General features: G+C 41.8%; 1 protein-coding gene across 16 annotated transcripts in view; it reads right to left on the bottom strand.

Annotated features, from left to right (window-relative positions):
* ATXN1 (ataxin 1) overlaps positions 1-24,873 on the bottom strand; it is a 399,379-nt gene that overhangs the window by 328,067 nt on the left and 46,439 nt on the right. For 12 of the 16 annotated variants that reach the window (XM_072924142.1, XM_072924143.1, XM_072924144.1 and 9 more), the window contains one exon: positions 4,556-4,641. The exons of 1 other annotated variant lie outside the window; for it this stretch is intronic. The gene's annotated coding sequence lies outside the window, so the exon portion shown is untranslated. Of the gene's footprint in view, positions 1-3,240; positions 3,299-4,555; positions 4,642-24,873 lie in introns of all 16 variants that reach the window. 3 more of the 16 variants (XM_072924133.1, XM_072924134.1, XM_072924132.1) reach the window with 1 other exon arrangement.

Genomic DNA, 24,873 nt, shown 5'->3' with positions numbered 1-24,873 from the left:
GAATAACCAGTACAAACAGGAATTAATTATCTGTTTTCCTGACTTCATGTGTTCTGTATCTTAAATGTTGTACAACAAAGTACCCCTAGAACATGGGACCACAGGACATAGAGGAGATGAGGATGTAACACAAGGTCTCTCTTCTGCCCTGTATTTTTCACATATAACTTCTGTAGTATTTTGAGAAATAAAAATACCCATTTTATTTGACATCCTTTGTGGACCACAGAAGTCTGTTCTGCATAGCAGTGGTTACTTCTATTAGAAAATTACTCAACACACATTCAGTCTATATTTCCTTACATTAGGCTATTGATCTTTCTCTTAGTTCTAGCCTCTGGTTCATACAATTCACAGCCTTCTGGTTTTTGGCATTAAAATCTGAAGATGATTAGCAGAGCATTGATGTAATCAACTTTCAGCTATTCAAAATGTATACAGGGACATTTTGTTTTCTGTTACTTTTTCTAGACTTATTGTTATGGTGAATAGCATTCTTTATTTACCCTCGAAAGGACTATGAAGAGTCTCCCAAGGGGAAGAAACAACTTCCTAATACAAAAATAAAGCACTAGAGAATACAGGCCTGGTCCATGTATAAACAGATAGACAAGACATGTAAGAAACAATGGCAAAATGCTTTTTCCCTTGGTAGCTAAAGGTCACAAGCAGGGGTGTTTACTACTCCAGTTTTTCCCAATTTCCAAGGGGAAAACAGAGGAAACTTTTATCGCCAGTCAAGTCCCCAAACACATAATTTGATCTTATTGTATTACCTGAACCCTACAGTAACCTGTGACCCATAATGCAGTTTCTGTGCACCTATACACACTCAGCAGCATGATCTTGTGGACTGTCATGTAATTAGTTTACCCATATTCCATAAACTAAATTGGTATTCTTCATACCACTGGTTAATATAGAAACCTGACATACAAATACATAGAGAAAGATCTCAAGTAACTGGCAAATACTTGATCTGCTTAGCCACAGTGGGCTTGGGACTGCCACAGCTGTAGGACTGTCTGTATGCAAATAAAAAGGTGCCTGAAAGGTTGAAGTGTGTATATGCCATGTCAAACAGCCCTGCTATGAAAGAAAATATGGCAGCTCCATGTATGTGGGATAAGGCTACAATCCCCGTAGGGAAGTCCTCCAAATAGGCAGAGTCACTTAAGCAGCTGGCTGCAAGGGTGGGATTTGGTTCAAGATTAAGGCTCTTAATATGCAGTCAGTGTATGAATTCCTACTACTCAAAGGAGACCTACTCAATACAGTCAATGAAGCTTATAGAACTATTCTGCTGACAGCTGAGAAGTGTCTGCTCCAAGGTAAACTAAAGTACGTGATTCCATAAACTCCACTGATTTAACTTTCATTGACTACAATAGGAACTGAACAGGAACATGACTTTGGTTCTAGAAATTTATACATAAGTGTCTACAGTTACAGTAGTTCTGTAAAAACATCATCTAGAGTTTTAATCTGGGGCAAAATTCTGCTCCAAATGGCAGGAGGAACTCCACATGGAAGATGACTAGATGATTTGCAGAGCCAAAGGCTGTGTTAGGATTGCGAGACTTAACATTTGGATGCACACAGTGAACAAAACCTCTATGATCATCGATTAACAACTTGCTGCAGATGTTGGCTGCACCACCCCAAGAGACATAAACATTGAAAGCTGCTTGCTTCCAGAAGACTCTGGTAAAGAGGCACTCACATGAGTGACTTTATTTAAAGCAGTGTTCTGAACATTTCCACAGTTGCTAGGCTTGGCCATGCTGACTTAGACTGACAGTCTGGTCAAAGGTGGACCAAGAGTCCCATGGATGCATTCAGATGCATGCAGCTGTGGGAATGCAGTACTGGGTACTCAAGTCTAGTGAACTGCTGGAGGCAGCCTCAAGGACAACATTCCTTTTACCTCCAGTACAGAAGCACGTGTGTAGGCCTGCAATGTGTGAACACCATTTCTGCACCTTCCTCACAGCTGCACCTACACCTCCTGCTCTGTGACAACAACAGCGGTTCTGACCAGAGGTCCCAGATGCTGAATTCACAGTGCTACCCACAGCTGCAGCCCCACTGAAGTACCAGGATCAGTATCTAAAGCATCAGGGTAATCTAGGGATAACTGAATCTAGAAACATACAGAAAAAGATCAGAAGATGTATCTGAATTAACTGGTTCCTCCTCTTCCTTTCCTTGCCAATCCCCTTCTTGCATGAGAATATGTCATCAGCCTCATAATTACAACACCCACATCTATATTACCATAAGAAAAAAAGCAAGGTAGATGCCCTTTATGTGCCCTTTCTAAGTCCTCGAACATTTCATGCTACTCCCCTAGACATAATGGGCCAGAGTTAACCGGTTTCCTCACCTGACGACTCTGTGACAACTCTCAGCAGACACCGTCTGCAAAAGCCTTTTCTCTGCAACACGGCAGAGCCAGCCTGCAACAGATCTATTCATAGAGCAAGAGGGAAAAACCTTCTCAGGATTGGAGGCTCCTAGGTGAGCAGAGACAGTAACTGATCCAAATGTTTCCCTTGTATTGTATGATCAGCAAGAATGTGTGTTTTCATTTGAATTTTCACCCTTTGGTTTTCTGCATCTGGTAAATACTGGCAAAGTAAATGTTAAGATGTCAGCTCTCTCTCCTAAGAAGTGATTGACAGTCCCTGAGTGCTCTGGGCTTTTTATAACCAATGTGACTGACAGCTTTTAAGTGGAAGCACTTCGTGCAAGTTTCAAATGTTAGTTGTCTGCACGAATAACACGGAATATTGGCTTTTCTTGTATCTATCTAATGGCATTTCCTCCTGTGCCAGCAAGCGCTCTAAACCTTCAGTTGTTAAAGAGGGGGAAAAAAGTCTGTGTTCTCTGCTCTGCATATTTCCAAAGCTCTCAGTGTAACAAAAGGGAGAATAAACCAATGCCTGTACTTTAAGTTCTTGCATTTCAAAGCAGTGCAGTAGATAAATAATTTCTCTTTGTATCAGACTTAGCTAAAAACGATGCTGTCTTGTCCCATAATATTTCTATTTTATTATTTTCAAGCACTCTGCACCAAAAACAGTTTCAAGAAATCAAAAGTATTATTACTCTGTCAGTGCACCCAATCAAAGTGCTAGCAACCATGCTACTGAGTCTAGGATATCTCTTGCTCTGCCCCTCTAATAACTAAGGAAAACAGATACACAAAATATTAGACATACAATTTAATGTACATACCAGAAATGTACATGCTGCTTCTCAAACAAATGCGCCAAAATTAGCATCTTGTACAATTCTGCAGTTGAAGTCCAAGCATAGATAAAAGTCAAAATAGGGAATTTAGTGTATGAGAAATTGTTTGATTAAAGGCACCTATTTTATTTTGCAACAGGCAAGCAATTTAAGTGTTAATAAGCACATTTCAACTGTGAGAGTAACTTGTAAAATGTTGCTGGCCCTTCTACCCAGCAAAGAGACTAAAGGTTTGAATAGTGTTCATTTACCAAAAAAGTTTGCCAGAATGGATTTGAAGTAGAAGGAGTTGAAGGACAACTCGTTTTTCAAAGCTACAGAAATATCCATCATTTCATGTATACTTCTACACTGAAGGACTTTAATTTTGTATTTCTTCTACACTGTGTAACTCTGGAAATGTTTTCAATGTGAGCACTTCAGTGAGAATCAATCAAAAAACATCTTGTGCTTTCTGAAAAAATTAAGAGGATAGAGGCTTTACATAAAGGTAGGCCACTTGAGATTAAAAAGCCCATTACCACAGAAAAAAATCAAAGAGTGAGATCCCTTTGTCCTTAGCCATCATGATGAAGACTGGGTGAAGGTGCACTCCCTTGATTCTTCCACTTTCCAACACTCCTATCACCCCTATCCAAAAGTCTGCCTGACAGCAGGGAAAGCACAGCCTGAGCCACAGCCAGCAAGACAGAGTCGCACTGTCCCTAGTGCAACTACAGTGTGACTGACACACCCCTGCAGCTCACGTGGATGATGCAGGGTACATACGAGAGAAAACTGCTCTTCAGTTCCTTCACAATTTCTCTTTGCTGAAATGCACCTCTGCCTAGAAATAACCTTGGGGGCCCAGGAAAGTGAAGCTGCAGAGTTAGTTTCTTCTGTGCAGAAAACAGAAGAACACTATTTAGATTTTGCCATGCCATCATAAGAATACTGTTGGGATACAGAATGAACCTTTCCAAACCAATAAACAATGCACTCCTCTTAGTGGAGAGCCTCTGGCTTCCTACAAAAGAGAAATCAGTTGTATACTACATTATATTCACCTCACTTTCATAGCAAAGGTGCAAGATTTTTATAGTAACCTTTTCTTGTTCAGTTACATGATTTCAGTGGGGTTTTTTTTCAGGTATCTAAGTAGCCATCATTCCTTAACTGTACAAGATAACCTACTCAGAGAGTAATACAATTTCCTCTTCAGCTTCTCATTTTTCTCAACTTTAATGCAGCTTTTCAAGACTGTCCCCTCTCCAGAGGGCAGAAAATAATCAGGTTAGGTTGGTATCTTTTTGACACTGACCTTAAAGTTCACTTAATTTTTTCTCCCGTCTTCCTCCACAGCCTTTCTTAAGTCCTTTCCAACACATTTTTTACTGCTGAATATACCTAAAAATAGAAAATGGACACAGATTAATAATTTTACCTTAAAAATTTTCAGCGTGCAAAGTAAACAAATTACTGCTCAGCAAATGTAGAAAGATACTCTAATTTTTAGTATCAAAATATGTGTTCATTCATTTGCTTTCTTTTTATACAGAAAAAAAATTTATCCTGGTAAAAATTAGAAAAGAGACAGAATACTAGTTTTGTTTTCTTTAAAGAAAATAAGTGAAGTCACTTAATCCACCTAAGATAAAAACTTCTCTAAGTTTTGGAGAGCAGTGCTTTATTTATACTGGTTTTAGGTACTATAAACAGTTAAGAATTTTTGTGTACCCTCTGAGTAAGTGACTTAAATATGCGCAGCAACATCGATTAACCTAAGCCAACATTATTTCCTGGAAGTGTTTTCTTTATGTCTTTCAGGCTGCAAATTACAGCCCAAACAGAGGTAGTGAAAGTTCTACAGAACTACAAGTAATTTTCTCAAATTTCCAAAACCTCCTGCTCCCCACAAACAAGTGGTAGTAAAAAAGAATGAATTATGTCTGCACTTGAGTGGTTTAAAAAAAAAAAGGCAAGGGAAAATTTTCCCATGGATATAAGTGTTTCAAGTATCTACACCAAGTAATTTGAATTTAGAATACTTTTAAGTTCCTTCCTCCTCAAACTGTTCACTTCATCACTAATATGCACCACCTGCATTTTTAGAGGCTGGAAACCCAGGATTAGATGTGACAGCAATCATTTGCTAAAATAAACAAAATAAAACAAAATAAAACAAAATAAACAAAATAAACAAAAAACATTCATACATTTTAGTTGTTATATTAGCTAAGATTTAGCTAGTAATGATTTATTCCCGAACATTGCACTTGGCATCTGCTAGACACACTGAGTACTGCCAAGGTTAGCTACACAGGAGTTTTCCCTGACTCCAATCTTCCTTCCAGAAGAATATTACCAAAATGAGGAATCCATACTTTGTATTGGATGATGATTACAACACAATCAGCAAATAAGATGCTCTTCTGAGATTACTTCATTATCCCTCCAGTAAAATAAACCCTAGAAAAATACATAATGTGAAAAACAAAAGATAATTCTAGAATTTCACAGAATTTTTCAACTTACTGTAATAAAACTTCAGTTACAGGAAAGTCAGTGAGCTGGTCAGTAGCAGAATATGAATTCCTGAGCCATGAAATGGGAGAAGATAAAGGCTTTTCAAGCCCAGCAAAGCTGGTTTCTAAAGCTGAGACTTTCACCTTTATATAATGAAGCTGGAAGAACAGGTTCCAGCTACTGCACTCAGTAAGAAGAGAACATCCAAAGAGATGTAGTATAAATAAACATGGTGTGAAGAAATTTGTCCTTGTTTTGTGGTGTAGCCATGTACTGCTGCAAAGGATGGATCAATACACCCCCAAGTATGTGACTTTGGAGGAATGAAGATTTATATACCTGGTATCTGTCAGGTACTCTGAATAGAGCATGTTATCATTTAGTTTTGTTCTGGTTTTTAATGATGAAATTCCCTTCATTCTTCAGAGCATGTTTTGTCTGGTGTAACCCAGTATTGTTCACAGACAGTGACATTTCTGCATGGCAGCAGGGTTACGCAAAGGCTCTGTGTCCTTCCTGACTCAGCGAGGAATATGTTGGTAGGGCTGTAATGAGTCGGCCTGTTTGGAACTGCTCAGGGACCACGGAATTACAAGAAGAATGTCTGTAGTGACTCAGAGATGTTATGCTTGCAGAAGTAGCTGGACTAACCTTTCTTTGGTGAATGCCTGGTGATGCGTTTAAGGTGCAACAGGAATTAGGGAAAATAATCTTAAATTGACAAGGGATGATCTGGAATGTTCAGTAACAAACACTGGCAGTTTACAACCTTAACAGGAAAGATTTTTTTTTTCCCCAACCAGTTATGTTATGTATAAGAGTGCGAACATACATAAAATTCAAAAAGGTATTAGAAAGCTAGGATTGCAAACCATTGAGGTTTTGTTTTTTTTTTTTTAATGTTCCTGCTTTCCTATTATCTTCTCTTCTACATATCCCAGATCTGTCATATTTGTAAAAAAGGAAATAAGAGTAAAAAAAAATCCTATCCTTTGGGGAAAAATTGAGTTAGTGTAACGCAATATTTTCTAGCTAGCCGTCAACAACCATAACAACTGCTTAGCTGTAACTGCTTCCTGATCCATTTTTCGAGGAACTCATTATTGAGCTGACATATCCTAGCGACGATACCTATGCTCAGGGCTTCTAGAACCTAGTTTTAAAGTCGTAGACTTTACATTTTGACAGGCCTATGGATTACATACAATTTGACCCTATGAACTGACGCAGTGATTATTACAAGCCAAGCTGTCTCTGTAGTGTTACATTTTCTTTAATATGCATCTCCATTGAAGATCAAAGGTATGTTAAAAAAGAATATTCCTGGGGAGCTCTCAGTCCCATGGTGATATGAACAAGACTAGCTACATACTTCCAAGTTACAGCTCAAAGAGGCCTGCAAGTCGCATAAGTTATTACTGCACTCAGCTCACATCTTCAAATTTGCATTCAAAACTGTAAATACTAGGAATAATCTTTATTCATTTATTTTTCTTGTTGCTGGTGCCATGGCAGAGGATCCAAGAACATGGAACATACGTCTGTTGGGTTAGCAGGATCTGTCTTACCAGAGGCTAACTTATATCTCCTAGGTACCTGAGCTGGTCCAGTAAAAGACATCAGAACCAAAGAGCTTCCACCAGAAAATGAATGATAGGTGTAAAGACGTTGGCCTATTTTAGCACAATACCAAAGCAGAGGGACAAGAACAGAGCCAGTAGGGAAGGACAGAGTTAACCAAACCCATCTAAGACTGTCAGAAGAGAATCATGGGCTGTTCTGGATTAGCAGAAAGACCCACAGTTTCACTAGGTAAAAGGCTAAGGAAAGTTGGGTCAGAACAAATGTGGTCAATTAGGTAACAGAAAATGGCTCCTTGGCCTGAGTGTGGACAGGAAGAAACTTTAACTGAAAATGCCTTCTTTGGTTAGACAGACTAACTGGTGTTTGGAAACCAAGCTAAGGAAGCACTTTGGTCTCAGCTTAACACTGTCCCTGTGGGTAGCCCCATTTGTTTATTTTGCCTTGAACCTTCCAACATCGCCTTTGCACAAATCATCTGGTCTACAAACTCTTGGGCACTGGCCTCTCTTCAACCACAGCTTTCCGGCTCCTTCACAAAGCTCCAGCCTTATTATATTTCAACCTGCTTGTCATAAAACCTAACAAGCTCTTTCAATAGCTTCCTAACACTTGAGAGTTACTGAGCTTTTAATTCTTCCTCGGCCTTACTTAAAAGAGGCTGGTACTGGAAAACCTAATATATTCAATGTGACAGGGCTGGGTTTACAAATATACTTGTCTGGTTTCTATTGACATTTAAAAACAATGTTAGTGACAAAAATGTAATTATTCCTAAATTATGGAAACAAGGAGCCAGGCATACTGAATGAACTTTTTTTGAACCTCTATTCATTTCACTTCAGATTTTGGCAGAGGGTTCTTCTGGTTCTATTTTATCCTAAGCAGTTTATCCATGTTCCAGACTTTATATGTTCTCTGGCTGTAAAGCTTTCCTGTGGCATTTGCCCACTGCCGCAGAATTGTGCTGGAGAAATCCAGCTCAGCTCTGAAAAATAGGAGAATTTTCTTGTGCTCACATGTACAGATAAAATGAAGAACATGCTCTGAAGCATATGTTGACATAGCTCACTCTCCATCATATTTCAGGCTGCCTCAAATTGCAATTCTGAGAGGTGTGAACTACCTCATCAATTTCAGCTGGGGCTGGAAGGATTTCCCTCTTCCAATCTTTAGTCTACTGGTTTGCACTGTGTCACAGAAATTCATTAATTTTTGGCTATAGAATTGTTTTACTGCAGTCTAATGCTTTGTTTTCTTTCTCCTGACTTTGCTGAAATCCACGTACACAACTGCCTCTTCCTTTCCAATTGCAGTGGGCACAAATTGAAATACAGGGAACTCTATTTAAATGCCCTTTTAAGATAAAACTTTTACTGTAGGTATGATTGGACACTGGCACAGGCTGTCCAGAGAGGACGTGGTGTCTCCATGGTTGAAGATACAGAGAACACAACTGGATAAGGTACCTGAGCAGAGTTGAGCACTGGGTGTGGACTATTTCCAGTGGTCTCTTTTCACCCCAGCTGTTTTGCAAATGGGTGAATTTCCTTATGGAGGAAGATGTTTGCTGTATTTTAGCATTTGTTCTGCCTGCACTGTTCCACAATCTTCTCCAGCAACCACCCAGGAACCTAATGAGCCTATAAAGGTCAAGTCCATAGGTGGCAGCTTACCAATCCATACACTGTCCTACTGCAGCTAGAAAATTATACATCAACAAAGCCCTAGAAAGAAATTTTCCACCAAATGGAAGGGTGCTAAGCATTTATCAGAACTGCCTGGGTAGGAAGTGGAGTGCTGCCTTGATGAATACCTGCCATCTCTCCAGGTGAATGAATTCACAGAGAAGAGAAAAACACTAAAGGAACAAAGACGAGTTTTGGTGCAGAAAGATGAGAGGACATTCATGGATGTAGAAGAGGTGATGTTTTGGCAAGGAATATATGAGTCAATGAGCTGTGTACATACCATGACCTCCACAAACAGCGGTGTTGACTGAATTAATTTCTGGTTCTTCCTACCTCCCAGTATAGCAAAGTAACACTGAGACTTGTGTAAAATAACAGAAGGTACTTCATTGCCCACTTTCAACCGCACAACGCCCATTTATTCCACTACTGTTACATTTTGCATTAAACTGTGGTGGGCTTTTGCTTAAACAGTTTTAGCCATATCAAATTTAAGTACTTAGTATCAGCTATTCATCCAGGCTCCCCTAACAACAAATCAAAACAGGAGGATGTCTCAGAAAAACAAGATTTCACTTCCCAGAGTATCTGAGACAGGTGAAAGAAACTGAGGTTCAGAGAAGGTTGTTGTGCATCTAGGTTTCAGCAGAGAACAACTTTAAGGTACCACAAATTGGTTCATGAGCTTCCTATGATGGGCACTCATCATTGTCACAAGACTACAAGCAAACAGAGCATTCCAAGTTTAGTTAACTACCACAAGAAATATTTTTAAGCTACCCCACAACACTGGTCAACTGACGTGGAGCAATGCAAACTGTAAAGTCCATTAGCAACTAAATATTTTAGTTGCCATCTGCGAGGAGCCCAAATGGTCGGGTATCTCCTGTTGACTACAGTTGGTAAAATGAGAGTAAAGGCTGGTCACCACATTTTCTGTCATTGTCTAAGAAGCAGCAGGTAAGGATCAGAAAGTACTTTAGAGTCACCACCAGGAGCTTCACAATGGACCAAAGAAAATTCAAGATATACTTCATTAACAACTGGAAATGAACCAGGGGTGGGAGTGGTGAAAATCAATCTTCAAAACCATTAAGAAATGAAAGCTACCTGTGAGATACCGTGACAGCAAAAGTTCCAAAATTGAATGAAGCGTGAAAATTGCTTTGGAAGATTAGGACACAGGTGGGAGTCAGAAATCTCTTTGCCTAATTTTGTCTCTGATGCACTGAAATGACTTTGGCAGATCTTTTATACCCTTTGTGCCTCTCTATCCACATCTGTAATTCAGATCACAGTTAACCTGGTAACATTTATCTCACAAGGACATAGAAAGGCTTGAAAGTTGAGATCCACAATATGGCTTAGGAAACACAATTATTGAAAAAAAGGAGCATTTGGGAGATTGTCAATAACAGTACTGAACAGTAATATAAAATCAGGAAGGGCAGACTCAGACAGGGGCTCAAACAGCTGGAACTGAAGAAGTGTGTCCTCAGATTAATTGCTTCATGGAGACTGGGACCTCTGTTCACTTCCAGAAGCACACACGCTGGCTGCTGGACATATTGTGCTACTAATCAATTCCTAAGCACAAACCAAACAACAACAAAACCAAACTGCCCAGACCTCAAACAGCTGTGACTTCTTGCACCTACACCACAAAGGTCCAATAATATCTTTCTTTGGTGGGAACAAGTGTCCTGAAAGTAACTAATCCATAGCGTAATGAACTGCAAGAGTAGCAAACTGCCCACAGACACTCAGATGGCAGCACAGGTAGGAATTCAGCCTTACAAGATGTGGCCTCACTGAGAGATGATGCATCCTGAGCAAGCCACTTGCTGAAGGTAATACAAGGAAATGCTGCAGGATTAATTTACATTCTTACCCCTCTTCAAACATCATCTGCATACAAAAACAAACAAAAAAAAAAGACCAAAAAAAAAAAAAAGAAAAAGAAGGTAATTGAGTTACTATAATGAAATTAATGTGAGCCTATAGGTAATAGTGTCCTTAGACTAGACTTATTTCCTTAAAGACTCAGTTCAAATGTATTAGTGTTAACTAATGACAGCAGGAATTTCATCCCATTCACAACAGGTTGTTTTCGCTATCTGTGAAAAGCTGATGTAGTTAAGCCATGGGAAACTGAAGAAAGTTGCTGGAATTAGTGAGGGTGCATATGTTTCTGGGTTTCTAGGAAGTCTGAAGTATGAGAAATTCACAAATGTGTGGAAACTTTTGATAGTATTCCAGTTGAAACAAACTTGCAACAAACCCTGTGGAGAGGTTCATTCAACAGGATGAGCTAAGCAAGAAAACAGTCAGTTCTGGCTAGCTGCACGGATATTAGCAGCAGCTGTGAACTCAGTAAACAGCCCTGTTTTCTGGTTGTCAAAGAGCTGCTAAAGCAGATGTGAAATGCATCAAAAATAGGTCACAAACAGAAAACATGCAAGGGAATGCATCAATATGAGAGTGACCTGAAAATAAGTAATGCTGGAACATCTCGGAAGCGTTTATAACCCTGAAGTGTACACAGCTCAGAGCAGCACCCAACAATAGGCTCCTTAATGGGGTTCTTATGACAGGACCTTCCAGAGACGGCACTGTCTGTGTGAGCAAGGGTGCGGCGCTCTCAGGAGCTGAAGCATCAGGCACAAGAAAAGGTACTGAATTGCACACTGCTTTCCTTTGAATTTGGTTTTCTCAAAGAGGCTTTCATTCCTGTCCTTCTCCTCACCCCCAATCCCAAACTCTATAATTAACTCAGACTGAGGTATCATAATGAGTCAAGCATGGAATTTGCCACTACAAACAGATTACAAACTCACTTTGTCTGATAGGCAGCGCTCATGCAAATAGTCATTCCTCCTGGGACTGGAATCATCGCCAGCGTGGTAATTACATTTCCCCTTTTTTTCCTTTCCCTTTTTAAAAGCCCATAGAACCCATTCCTTTTAATTCCCTCATATGGAGACCCACTTAGATCTACATCTAGGACTCTTACAGTACTTAAAACACTAAAGTTCCTTTACTATGAGATATATAAAGGAACAAGATTAAACTCCAAAGGGCAGGTTAAGAAAGAAAATGTACTTGGGCTATAACAGGACTAAACAAGGCACCGACGTGTCCCATCATTCCCTGGCAAGCCTCTGTGGCCTTCACAGTGCAGGTGTGGGATCATCTTTGGCCAAGTGCCTTCAACAAGCTGAGTCCAAGCACCGTAGCCTGAAGCAGGCTCAAATACTTCCCACAGTCTGCAGGCGAAGACTCTCCTTTATCTGCTTGCTTTTACTTCCATTACCATGGCAGGTTTTACACCTCAAAAACCTAAAGATATTGTATCATAAGCATTAATACAGTAAGACTAATCAGATAAAAAACAAAATAAACATAACAAGGCTGTTGATATATTCCCCACATGGTAGGGTCAATTCTTATGTTTAACTGGGAACACAGGTCTTAGGTAAGTATTCAGCAACTAAATCCCTTAAGTGGCAATGGCTCTGAAACAGCATTTAACACAGAAACACTGAAGAGACTTCATGTTATTAATATTTTAGACCAGCAACCAAGCTTCCAGAACTTGTCTTCTCTCCTTCAGAGGAAGGGAGAGAAAACAAAACCAAACCACTCATATACAACTTAAAAGAAACCCTTGGAAGCCTTTGCTGAAACAAATGTTCATTTTAGCATGGATTTCTTAGAGACCAGAATCTAGAGTGAAATGTGGTAATTGACAGCAAGGTTAAAAATGGCAAGACAAAGACAATAATCATTGTTATCAGCAGTTATGTGACTGTGATCCAAGGTCCTTTTTTTTTTTTTTTTTTTTTTTAAGCTAGTCAGCTTTTATTATTATCATTCATTTAAGCAATAACTGAAAAGTAGCCACACTTCCTGAAGCCAGCAGTGTGAATCCTGGAGGCTGAAGCATGCTGCTACACTACACTCTTTTGAAGAACGGTTTTCTAGAAAAGGAGCCTACAGAGGGAGAACAGAAAGCTGTTACTTTCCTACAAGGACATAAAAGGATTGTTTCATTCTTTCAGAAGAAACTGGGCTACATACTTGTACTCAGTTCTTGGCCAGCTTGTTCCCTCCCCTCCTCATGGGGCAGCACGTTATACACATTTGGCCGCTGGTCTCCGAGTGCTCCAAGTGCTTTCATTCCAGCAGTGATGCGATTTTGTGAAGCAGCTTGGGTGGATAGGGACAGCAGCAGATTTAAACTTTGCTGACAAACCATTTAAGAACACACTTTCTGCCTCTACAGGTTGCAGTTCATGGGTAAGCTCTCACTTCCAAAAACAGAGTAATATGCATTTTTACCAACTAAGTATCATGCAGACAAATCAGATGGTAACTATTTCAGAAAACTTGGCCTAAGTTCCGTTTATACAATGCTTTCCAAATGTTCCATATTTGCAGAATAAAGATAAAAACTCTGATCTTTGTAGTCTGAACTTGTCTACTTGGTTTACTTTTCCTTTGTGCCCTAAAGAGAACTTTTATTTATATGACTTCTGATTTAATACAGCAAACGTAAATAAATCCCAATGAAAGAACTGTCAGCTGACAAGGTTTGGCTCAGAATTTGGAGCTTCTAACACTTGAACTCTATTTTCTCAAGTTGCTTTGAGATGCACTTGGACTGTACTGAAAACAAATTCCATAAACTTCTTCCTTGAATTTTTATTGACTTAGTGACATAGAAATTCTTCCTCAAAAACAACTCATAAACTGTTTGTCATCAAATGCTGTTACAGTCAGGCACTGAGTTACCTTTTGTGCTGTAATCTGATGATAGAATGTTTAAAGCAGTGCTTCCCCCAAGATTTCCACTAGCTGCAGCATGTTTTGAAAATCTGAAATGGCTTACTTCAACTTGCCTGCAATGATCTGTGCTTGTCTAGTAGGAAGCATAAGGAAGTGAATGATTAATTACACTCTTCCCAGTAATTCAGAAGTGCTGATGAATGCCAGAAAACATTCTAATGAGTACTGAAAAAACCCCAAAGGCAATACATTGGAAGCCTTATTGTTGCTTTCAACAGACACAAAATAATTAAGTTTGCTAATTAGACGTCACCTTTTAAAAAACAAGTAACAATAGGTACATTTCATGCTGTCCATATTTTGTGCAAAAATCACAAGCTGAGCACATACAACTGTAGCCAACAATTGTTCATCATCACAACCTAGCAGCTTAATCTCAAAATTAGCAATGTACATAGACATACACAGATAATTTCTCTTCAGTAGACATCTTTCAGACTGTCATTCACTAACCAGCTCTGTGCTTCAAGTGCATTCTGTGGTGAAACAAGCAGAAAATATTTCTGTGTTTCACTGTTATGTCAAACTAGGAGATCATGTAAGAGCCTTTATTCTGTTGTTGCGTTCAACATCTGTAATCTTTTGCATTTGGGAAAATAAAACACACTGCATAGTTCACTCAATTATTTGGAAAGTATTCTAAGCTGTTAATTATGTACATCAAGAATTTGTACAGGATTGGTAAAGTTGAGGATTTTCTCTGAAACAACTCAAAGGCATTTTGTTGCTCTATTCATGCTGTATTATTTTCAATACCATATTTTATATAATTAGTTAGCTTAATAACTGCACAAAGTCTCATGTCTTTATTTAATCATGTAATTCTTTACTGTGAGGCTGGCGACGCAATGGAGCAGGTTGCCCAGAAAACCTGTGGATCCCCCGTCCCTGGCAGTGTTCAAGGCCAAGATGGATGAAGCTTTGAGCAGCCTGGTCTAGTGAGAGGTGTCCCTGTCCATGGCAGCAGGGCTGGAGCGAGAGGATCTTTAAGGTTCCCTTCCAACACACACCATTCTATGACCCAATGTGGTTTGTAGATGTCCATAAATTTGAACGAACTGAGTTTTAGAGTTTATGCTTCAGAGAGGTAACAGGAAAACTGGAAAGTTGGAGCCTCAGAAGCCACCCCCCCTCCCCCAATATATACACATATTTTTATCTTTCTTATCACTGTTGCTTGCTTACTATGGTGGAGGAACACATACAGGTAAAGAGCAAGCCTGACATTATCAGGAAACAATTCTCTATGGGAAATATCCAGCATCCATTCCTTTTTTTTCTTTCATCCCCACTCTTCCCCTTCACAGCACTGTCGCTCTGAAGCAGCACCTTTAAGGGGCAAGTTCCAGCCTTTTTCCTTAAATAAAAAAAATAACCAAACCAACCAGCTGCAGTGTCAGAATAAAATCCAAGCATAGAAACAAACCATTTTCCCATTACAGCATCCATGCTTGCTAAAGTAAGATACAGAAACCCAAAGTAAAACACAAGGTATAAGTAGTGACAGAATATAACAGGCAGATGTGACACTACTCTGAATGTCTATAAAGGTGAGAGATTTTTTTTTAAGCTGCAGAGGAAGAAGATCAAGTGTCATGCCTGCTGGGTTACACAGCAACATACCACAGGAAAAAAAAAATCATCCAAACATCTGGGAGGCTACAAACATCAAGGCAGGGCTTGGCATGTATCAAAAGGACGCGCTAAACAAAATTCCAGGATGCATGGAGACACCTTCCAATGCGCTTCAGGGAAAGTGCCTTAACTCTGTCCATGAATCACCAGCCGTCCAAAGAGCATCCTGGACACAGAGCACAGAGTGATCAGCGACGCTGCTGGCGCCCTCCTGGGCAGGACCAGCCCAGGCCCGATGGCAGAGGGATGGCAGAGGTGGCCACAGCAGCACAAAATACCAGCAGGGGATGCAGAGAGAAGGCACAGTTACGGGCTGTGTGCACGTTCCCGTGTGAGCCCTGTCATGCACGTGGAGGCAACACGTGGCCGATTGTGCGCAGTGCTTTGTGCTGCACCTGCTGCAGAGCGCTCACAGCCACAGATCTGGGGGTAAAATTCCCATTATACACTCAGGGGACAGACCCGAAAGCACATTTTTTACTTCCCCCAAGAAACGTTTAACCCAGCCTGGGAGGTTGAAGAGGCAGATGTGAATTGTCTTCCCATTCCCTGTGGCTTCAGCAACAGCCTAGTGCCAATGTCTTTCCCTACGGCGCATCCTTAAGCGTTCCCCAGGGAACAAGGGGCTCTGCCTGAGCTGAAGCCCAGCTAGCAAACAAGGTGCACCCTCCCAGAGAGAACAAGTATGCAGGGTAGCCAAGAGCAGGAGGAACCAAAAAGCGACAGATCATTCCCTTCTCAGCACTTACAGATTTACACAGACTGCTAGTTCTGCCCCAAAAGAGCAGAAGTCACTTGTCAGAGCACCCTTAAGTGCAGTTACAACCTCACCATACCCCTGTGCAAGACAAGGCTGACTTTCAAGGCAGACACACCAACTTCATATCCACCGACCCTGAGAGAGTGGATTTAGTTGCCCTCACAGCACATGGATGCTTCTGCTTTGTGAGAGACATGATTGATGGAATTGACTGAAGGATCTCTAAGATGCATTCTGAATCCTCAGTCTGGACAGTGGGGGAACAACCAGAAGCAACCCAGTGGGACCCAAGGCTCACATTGCTTATGTGCAAAGTGAATTCCAAAGCAGCATATCAAAATTATGTGATGTTATAACCTTTGCTATGAGAAATCCTGCTGAAACTTTAATTAATGCAGAAAAAAAAATTAATGCAGAATTTCCTTTCTAACATGCTAGAGACTAACTGAGCAGAGACAACCTTGTCCAAGCCCTAAGCAGTGGCACATAGTGGTAAGAGTTTCACTTAAATTACTAGATAAGTAGTAGTGTTAGCATTAAGTAGTAGTAGTATTACTATTAAGTTACTTGATAGCTACTTGAAATCAGGTGATTGAGGAAGAGGCTTTATTTAGGAATAAAGCTCAGCTGTTTGTTTTTTTTTTTTTTTTCCTACAATACAAAACACTGCTGTAAGGATTCCAGCCTGGAAAAAAAACCCTACACTACAATAAATGCAGAAATGCTCCCAAAGATTTCGTAAGTCCATGCTGCAGGCATTGAAGAGTAAATGTGATCACTACATACTATGTGGGCAGCTACGTGATACTTGCATTCAGTGTGGCAAACTGTGGAATGTGTGACTAAATGAGAGGGAATACAGAGAGGGCCAGAAAGGCTGAAAGAGTTGGGAAAACATTAATGAAGAGGCAACGTTAAAGTACTTTTTTGTTAGTTAAAGAAAGAAGAAATGAGAGACGGTAATAGGTTTCCAAAGTGTAGAAATTTGGGGTTTTAGACACTAAAAGATTGGACATGACCCTTTGTACGCATATTACCACAAACACAATTTTCAGTAGAGAGAATTAAGTATTACAAGGAGAGCCTTTCCAGCTCTCCTGGAATAGGTATAATTAATTACACAGTAGAACCCGGGGGAACGTGGTATCCTCCTCGTTGGAGGAGCTTAGAAACTCATCTGTCAAGAAAGTGTTAAGCGCAGATCCTGCCGGAACGCTGGGGACGCGCAGGCTGACCTCCCGAAGCGCTCCGGGCTCGCCGCTCAGCCGCGCTCCGCACCGGGCTCCCGCCATGCCGGCAGTCACCGCCCGGCCCGGGCGGCACCGGCAGCGGCAGCGCGGGGGACATCGACGGACCGGGGATGCCGCACGGGGCGCTGCTCCCCGCTACCGTGCTGGGAGCGTAGGGAAAGGACTTAAAATAGCAAAATAACTACAAAACTTTGTGGGCAGGGGGGTGGCTGTGTGTGTGCATTATCCCTCATCGAGAATTACTCGCACGACACGGCACTAAGTGTCCTCACAGCCGGGGCCGGCGGCGCGCGGGGCAGCTCGGGCCGGGCAGCAGGAGCTGCGCGCCCCCTGGCGGCCGCCTCCGGCACCGGCAGGACCGCGCGCGAGACCCGCGGAGCGGAAGGGCACGCGACCGCCCGCGAGACCCGGCGCGCGACAAGGCACGAGCATCGGCACGAGACCGGGCGCGCGACAAGGCACGAGCATCGGCACGAGACCGGGCGCGCGACAAGGCACGAGCATCGGCGCGAGACCCGGCGCGCGACAAGGCACGAGCATTGGCGCGAGACCGGGCGCGCGACAAGGCACGAGCGTCGGCGCGAGACCCGGCGCGCGACAAGGCACGCGCACCTGAGCGCGACAGGGCACGAGACTCGCCGCGAGACCAGCCACGAGGCCCGGCCATGCGACACGGCGCAAGATTCGCCCGCGGGACAGGGCACGCGCACTTGCGCGAGAACTACCACGTGCCATGGCACGTGCACTTGCGCGAGACGCCGGCACGCGACAGGGCGCAAGATCCGGGCTCGCGATGAGGCACGAGACCCTGGGCACGCGCACGGGGTGTAGCGCGCGGGAGGGCGCGAGACGCGGGCACGTGAGAAGGCACGCGCAGCGGCGCGAGAGAGGGCACGCGATGGGGCACATGCGAAGCCCTGGCGAGGAGGAGGAGGTCAAAGAGCAAGCAAGCCTGTAAATTCCCACCTTCCAAAACTACGGCGGAGGGGAAGGGGGAAACACAGCCGACCTGTAGCCCCAGCGGGATTTGCACTGTCCTGAGCTTCTGCTCTGGGTCACGGGCTGAACGTGACAAGCAGACACACCGCAACACCCCCATGTCCGTCCTTTCCCACTGGGAACCAACAGCCCAGTTCCTCCTCCCCACTCCCAGACTTGTGGAAGCATGATTTTTCAAACCATAGCCTGCTGCTGTAAACCTTTAATTTAACAAACTAGAATATTACAAGGTGTTACTATAATCTACTGGGACCTGTTGCAGCAGTAGAGTGATTTTGACAATATCAAAACATAAGGAAAGCTCATGGAGCAAAGTCAAAACTATGTAGCAAAAAATGAACATTTTAATCTGAAGCTTCAACTCTGTTTTTAATTTATATCCTATGATAATTGAAATTCAGTTTGGGCTCATTTCTCATTTTCATTTAAAAGTTACACACATTCGAAAGCCGTCAGGCTTTTGCTTCTGCTCTAGAAACATTCCCACACTTGCCTGTGCTTTCTCCTCAGCAAAAATTAGCACCATTTGCCTTCTCCATTGAAGCCTTCCATGCTGGAGTGGTTTCAGCAGGTTGGTGTTTCCCCCACACAGCCCAAGGTCATATCGTACAGGATCCATGATGTTACAGCTCCTTGTTTTCCATTAAGGACTCCCACGGGGCTGGAGGCATGGGCCTACCAGTACCGTTTTAACATCATAATCATCATATCCGTGAGTGAGCACAGCTTCCCTGCAATTTAATTTACTGTTTAAACAAGTACAAACCTCACAGAACGTGTGCCCTCCAATTACTCTAGAGGTGGCTCAGACACAGCAACTTCCTAAAAGAGATTCAAGGACAGCCAAATAAGGCAATACAAAAAGTTCTACAGATTTCCAAATCCCAGCCACAGGAAGTCACTTAACTGAAGAAATAGTCACCTGTTACTAGCCCTACATGGAGAGAAATGAACACATACACCCCCCAAAAAAATCCAAATGCCAAACTTAAGTCTAACTGATAGTGGGATCTTGCAAATTTACTAACCAAAGTCTCACCAATGTCAGTGTGACAGAGAAGTGGCAGAGCTATCTTGGCCTCAAGTGCCCTACAGCATTCCTGAAGTTTTCCATAAATTATAAAATAGCTGTCAACTTCTTAATGCTTAGAGACCTCAGCATTTTTTAACAGAGGTGCTGATTCCTGTGGAGTAGATTGAAGTCCCATTACAAGAGTCTTTCTTCGCTTATATACATTTAGCATCTCCTTCAGAAATCATCCTAGGTCTCCAGAAGTCCATGGATCACTGGTTAAATACTTTCTCAGACACAAGTATATGCTTCATAGCCTAGAAAACCTAGGCACAACCGGGCAGGCAGCCAGAATCTGTCTTCAGACTTTTTTTGACAGGCATGACTTAACAGCATCCCTTTTATTTATTTATATGAGGTACTCTTGTGACAGAATGGGGAAGATATACACAGAGATGTTAAGTATCTGTTCAGCTCTTCCCCATCATCTGTATCATGCTGGCACAGCGCCTTGCAGAAAGCGCTGGAGCCTATCCTTTTGAAGCCTTGGCTGGGAGAGCATTGCCAGTCAGGGTAGAACGCACTGCCAGTGCATTCCTGTATTCCTCATAGGGCATGCCATACTGCGATCCTATAAGCAAATCCTTGGGGTGTCATGCATGCTACTCATATATATTTGAATTAGTGCATCAGTATTTACGCCTGAATATGAAATGCAGACAGATGTGTGAAATACTTACTGAAGTACTTCCCCCTGAGGAGAGGTATAAACAGGTAAGTTACTGAAGCAATTTACAAGTTCATACATGTCTCTGAGGCTGCTCACTCAAGGACCATGCTCTGAGAAACAAGTGTGCAGACTGGAGTGCACACTCCTCATTCTAACTGCAGTGCAGTCTGTGCTTGTGCTCACTCCAGTGCCCTGCAGAATTCTTCATTCTCCTGCTTCACAGGCACCTATTGAAATTATTTCCAAACTCTTGTGACAAGGGACTGGGAGAGAAGGAAGGTACAGACAGACCAGGTAGTTCTGTGTTCTTCACAATAAAGAACAGCAGCTGGTGGAATTTTTTTCTCCCACCCAGATAGAATAATTGCTGTGATGGAATTAAAGTATGACTTTCTACATATGAAGCAAGCAAGTATGAGTTGGGGAGAGAGCACTGCAGAAAGACAAAAGCAGTAGAATGATGTGCAAGATCATCCTTCTTAAACAACTGGAGAGAAAAGCAGCCCAGATGTTTGTGAACTCCAGAAGAAACAAGTGTCTGGCAGGGACTAACCAAGTTTCCTGCTCTCTGCCATAACACTTCATAGTAAGGTGACTAAAGCAACCAAGAAAAAATTAAAGTTGTTTAGCATGATGTGAAATTATGCTGTACTAATTTTTCTCTTGAACTTTGTTTTCAGTTTGTAATTAGCAGTTCATTGTGTGCTCTGCTAGAATCAGTGTTTCATTTTCAGCACAGAGTGACTCAGGCAAGCAGCACCTCTGAATAGCAAGCTGAGTGCCACAGACAAACTCCTGGGTGCTCAGGGGCACCAGGCCATACTTCCCATCTCACTGATGGTGTCAGGTGTGCAGACAAGATAGGTTTTCCTCTGCGGGGTGTTAGCCAAAACCCTCTTCTCTCCTCCAGCCCTTAAGAAGGAATAACACAGCTCCCAGGCTATTGTCACCACAGATACCTTGCCTGCCATCTAATTTTCTGGAAGCAAACACAAGTTAACTTTGCCTTCCTCTGGGTGAAGAATGGGGTGTGAGGCACACACATACACATTAAATACCTTGTTTAAAATCAGATCCTTTGCCACAAGACTATTTTTAGTTTTGTGTCAAATACCACCACCATAGATTGCTTCCTCTGTATCCTGGGAAACATTTGCCCCCGGCTCTCAGGCAAGCAGCCTGTCCCTGTGCTATCAGTCTCCTCCAAATCTTCAAGATAGCGACAGAAAGAGGAAGAAACCCAACAAAAACTTCTAACACCTCTAACTCTCCCACGCTGATTTTAGTACACATTATGCTAACTTGTAGACTAGGCTTTTGTACCCGAGGAGATTACCCAGGATCTGCAGCAGCACAGACAAGGATGTGCATGTGTTCTGCTGCCTATAAATAGACTCTCCACTTAACAAAAACACAACCCAAACAGCCAGCTGTTAACAACTAGACCACAGAGTCTAGGCAGCAATTGCCGCTTGCTGAATAAATCTGTGCAACCTACTCATGCTTCAATTGGCAAATGATGTACAGATTAATGTTTGATGAGAGGTGATAATATTAACATGATCTCTGAAGAGGCAGGAGTGAAACATGCTAAGCATGAAAACAATCTTTGAACTGCTGCTCAGCAGGGCTGCAAGTGGGGCTTTCCAGAAAGTGGGCATTTTTTACTCACGGCTTGCCGCTGGCAGGTTTGGCAAGAACAGCAGGGACTGTCAAAGAGCAGAAGGCCACCCCCACACCTAGAGGATCATCTTTGGCTTGAGGCTTGCCTCTCTCACAGGTTTCTTTGGTGATCAGTTGCCCAGCTCTGTACTAGAGATTCAGCAGTACCCTGGAATAGCTACAGGAGAATTCCAATAATGAAGGTACTAAAGACAAGACAAGCCCAACTCTTCTCCTAGCCCTAGATGCAGTCATTGCAGGGCAGACTTGGGTCAGGGAACAGGATTGCAGACAAAAGTTTGCATTATGCTAAGCTCAGCTGAGTCTGACAGTTTTACAGGAACCAAGCCTCAAAGCTATACTGCGGGTACTCTGCAAGAAAAGTAGAGTTTGATTGGGTCATGGGAGCAACAGTGCTTCTAGAAAACACTTTCTCCTTGGTGCAGACTACTTGCCAGCAGTCCAGAACCTAAGTGCCATTCCAGGTCTAATGTGTTGACCTGAATAAGACAGGAGAGAAGTTCACAAGGCCAACCCGGTCTGACTTCCTAATTAAAAAACCAAACAAACCAACAACATCAAAACCAACTCATTTCCTTCAGTAAAACGTCCAAAATCTGTCTTAAGGCTGATTTTGGTGATCATTTGGTCCAAAAGGCTGAGCAAGATGACCCCCACAACTGGGCTGGGGCCCCCTTATACAGAACACAGTCCTTCTGCAAAGGCTGTGCCATGACAAACTGGTGGCTGACACACACGGACTTCATTTCAGTTCTGTGGCTGAGCTGGAGTTGAAGCTGCTGATTCATCTGGCTTGTATCACCTGTGCCAAAAGGTCTGCACTCCTGGCAGGCATGTCTACTTTCAATTGTTTGAACAGCCACACAACAGAGGTCTCCTCATCACATGAAACAGCAGCCTGGACACCAGAATATCCATATAAATAAAATACAGCATAACTGTACCAATGTCTTGCTCTTCCTTTTTTTTTCCCCTTGGATTTTTTTGATTTTTTTTTTTGTTTGTTTTTTAAAATTAGTGTAAGTAACAAGAAGGAAAATCTTTACAGCTTAGTTATTTAAGCCCTGAGATATTTTCCATTAAGTATGCCAATATAGATTCCAGATTCAGGCCAGGCTTAGACTGCAACAACTTCACAGACTTCAGAAGCAAGACTCTGCTTTAGGTAAGCAAAGCACAATTATGCTGAGCATTTTACAACAACTATTACAGAAACAATCCAGAAAAAGTCATACACTCCAGAATGACCCATCCAAAAACTTATAAATCCTTTAAACAGACACTGCTGAAGTCATGGTAAATCCAAATTGCACCCTCTTCCTTCTCCACCTTGCTTTCAGTGAGAGATTACTGCTCCTGTAATAGGAGTGGAAAAATACTGCTCTTTTATGTAGTCTTCACAGGCAGCTTATGACAAGAATATAAGGCTGTATGCAAGAATATAAGGCTTTAAAAGATTACAGCAAACCCTGCCAGTTCTTACCTGTCAGAGTTCTTAGAGAAAACTACTAAGGCCACACTTTGAAATTTATTTTAGCACTATTATTTTACAGGCTGTTATAAAGTTTATGAAGGACAGAAGGCTTAAGTCTTTCACCACCCAGCATGGACACCTGCTAACAAAGGGCAAACTGTGTTGTAAAGGTTTGCATAAAACGACAAACTGCATTAAAAGCTTGAAATTCTTTTCAGAGTAAGCTAAATATAAGTCAATATATCTTAGAAGAAAAGCATGGGGATAGGGGAGGTGATTGATAGTGGAAGGCCAGAGGGCACTTTTTACTTCTTTTTGGCTGTGAGGCTCTCACCTGGGAACTGGTTTTGGCAGCTAAAGATGTTTTCCAGAATGTACATCAGCTAACAGTCATTTCTATAACAGGCCAAGTGTGAAACACCTTGAGAAGCGGACATTGTATCAATAAGCCATATGTTCTCCTTTAATGGCCACAGTGGGAGACCCTTTTAAACAACAGGAGAAATTGTCATGGATATTGAAAGGCTGAACAATTACTTAATTTACTCTGAAGAAAAACATAACTAGTACCATTATGTTGGTCATATGTTAAACTGCGTGCAGCTCTGAAGATCTGGTGTCAGGTAATACTAACCAAATCAGAGTCCCAAATGGTCTGAAATCCCTTTGCAATATTCCTCTACAAGAATGCAAGTTTCAGAGGTCAAAACATGAATGACTTTATTGATATTTTTCATCTTTTTTAAGTGAATACAACTGAAAATTATTTTTCACAAATGCACAACAAAATATAATTTCTAGTCCCACTATGCATTGTTATAAATGCACCTGTACAAATTGCTAAAATGTTCCCCTCAAGTTTTTTAAAAAGTTCAAAAAGGCTGGTTCTTCACAAGTCTTCAAACTGCATTGAAATCCTTAATTTTCAAATGTTTTTCTGTGTATATTTCAGTTTTGAAAAAAAACACAGGTAAACAGAGTAAACTGCAATTATGCTTTGCTTTTACAGTAACTCTAGCACTTCTAGTCAGGAAAATGCAGCTATTGGATGCCTTTGCCAAGTTTAAACAGTTTTAGATTTTATATATCTGTTCTCTGATAACTGCTGAAATAATGTTCTTTAGTAACTAACTCACCAAATTCTACACGTTATCACCCTCAACAAGAGCATTTTCTTGGGCACACTAACTTCTTTTTAGCAATAATGAAGCTAGTCTGGAGAGAAGAAATACACAAATGGACACTAGGAAAAGGCATAAAAATTCCAACAAACATCAGCCACACGTTTTCTAAAAAAACGAGCAATTGAAATACAGGAGGCAGGATTTCTCTGTGTGTTTGCATTTTGCTTTTTCCATTTACTGCAGAAACAAACTGTTCTGTTGCACTCACATGGCTCTTCACCTGTTACACTCGCAAAACCCAAAGCCATTTGTAGAGAGAAATCAGC

This window comes from Taeniopygia guttata, chromosome 2 (assembly GCF_048771995.1).
Source record: "Taeniopygia guttata chromosome 2, bTaeGut7.mat, whole genome shotgun sequence".
NCBI lineage: Eukaryota > Metazoa > Chordata > Aves > Passeriformes > Estrildidae > Taeniopygia > Taeniopygia guttata.
Note: the sequence above shows the minus strand (reverse complement) of the source record. Positions and strands in the feature narration are given on the sequence as shown.